Here is a 2,186-nt window from a genome sequence, read left to right on the forward strand (position 1 = left end):
CAGTTCTGTATGAATAAATAAATAAATCTTTAAAAAAAAAAAAAAGAAAAGAAAAGAAAGATAGTCAGGACCTGCCTGGTGGCACAATGGGTTAAGGACCAGCACTGCAAGCTAGCAGCAGCAGCTACTTCAGTGTGAGTTCACTCCTCAGCCCCGGAGGAGAGCCACATGGCGCCGCAGACCTCTCCTGACCCACCTGCTGCTCCCCTCAGCAGACTACTTCACTGACCTGCCTGCTCTGTCTCTCATGAATCCTCTCACCATCCCTGTACCTCTGGCCCATACCCCAGTTCTGTATGTATAAAAGAATAAATCTTAAAAATTAAAAAAATGGTCATCAAAGGGGGAAAGAAGGAAATAACAAGTATTGGTGAATATAGAGCAGTGGAAATCCTGTACAATGCTTGTGGGAATATAAACTGGGGCCAGTCACTATGGAACACAGCCTGGAGCTTCCTCAAAAAGTTAGCAGCGGTTGTGATGACCCTGTCCCTTTAGAGTAAATTCCCAATTCTCTGGAGTTTAGAAACCTGAAATCATTTAAGATGTGGGCAGAACCATGTTCCTCCCCCAGGCTCTGAGAACAGACTCCTTTTCCTGTGGTTCCCAGCTTCTGAGACCCCCTTGCACTCCGGGGTCTGCAGTCCCATCCCCATCTTCATCATCATATCAACTTTTCTTCTGTTGCTGAATCTTGAGTGCTTTTACAAGGAGCTGTGTGAAGACTTTAGCCCCTAGCTAATACAGAATAACCCTGACATCTGAACACCTTTTCCTTCTTGCCACAGCAAAGTCCTATTTGCCATATCCCCATTCACAGGTAGGAAGGGATTAGGAGGTGGGAATCCTTGGGGAGCTATTATTCAAGCCTATCACAGGGGGCCTCTTAGTGGAATAAATTCTGAGCCCAAACTAAAGGAGAAGAAATCAGTCACAAGAGTAGAGCATTCTGGGTAAGAGCAGTACATGCAAAGGACCTGTGGCAGGAGCTGGTTTGGCAGGTTGCATGCAAACAGTGAGGTGGTAGGTGGCACAGAGGCAGAGAGGTGGGAAGACCCAGGACAGCTCAGCCTTATAGGTCATGATGAGGAAACATTCTTCCAGTTTGCTAAGACTGTTGTAGTGTGATGAAAAAACAAAACCAGTGTCACGTAGGAGAGAGGAAGTGGGTGAGAGAAATAGGGATCCCAGAGGCCCAGAAGTTTCTCTGAAGAAATAGCTGAGATGTAATGGTTGGGGTGGGGGGCACTGGCGTATGAAGTTTGAAAACACTCTTAGGGCCTCAAAGGTTGTGTAAAGAAGCTAAATTTAATTTGTGTGCCCTAGGAAGGAGAGCTTGGTGTGGCTTAAGTACGGAAGAGGGATGTGTGTTGTAACCTCTGGTTGCTTTGGAAGCATGCAGATTTCAAGAAAAAAGTTAAAGAACTTAAATTCATTTTGAACTAAAAAGCTTTGCTCATCAAAATCAAAAAGGAAGGAGGCAATAGCCTGGCAGCTCCTCAACAAGCAAAAAACCAAGTTAGCATCTAACCCTTTTAAATACATCCCCAAAAGAATGGAAAACAGACATTCAAAAAAATGCACACAAGCATTCACAACAGCCAGACAATGAAAATACACATGGCACAGGATTCACCATTTGTATTATTGAAAAAAATTCTGGAAACAGCCTAAATGTTCATGGACGGATGAGTGGACAAACAAGACATGTTATAACAGATCATGGAATATTATTCAGCTGTGAAAAATAATGAAGCACTGACACCCATAATCATATGGATGCAGCTTGAGAGCACAATGCTGAGTGAGAGAAGCCAGACTCATGAGGCACCAGAGGATAGGACTTTGTTTACAGGAAACTTCTGGAAGGAGCAACTCCATAGGGACAGAAAGCAGATGGGTGGTTTTATCTCCTCATCACACTATAGCAATCTGAGCAAATTGGACTCTCACCACTGTTGGAAATTGTGGAAGTTTCTACCCTAAGGATATTGATAGTGAGGAGGCTGTGCATTTGTGGAAAATCTCTGTATCTGACCCTCAATTTTGCTAAAAAGTAATGTTTACTAAAAAAAAAAAAAAAAAAGAAGAGTTAGTAAAAAAGTGGTATGATTGGGGGAACGGTGTCTCACTAACCTTATTGTACCACCTTAAATTGGACTCTCACCACTGTTGGAAATTGTGGA

Source organism: Condylura cristata, unplaced genomic scaffold (assembly GCF_000260355.1).
Source record: "Condylura cristata isolate star-nosed mole 26May11 unplaced genomic scaffold, ConCri1.0 scaffold00029, whole genome shotgun sequence".
Lineage (NCBI taxonomy): Eukaryota > Metazoa > Chordata > Mammalia > Eulipotyphla > Talpidae > Condylura > Condylura cristata.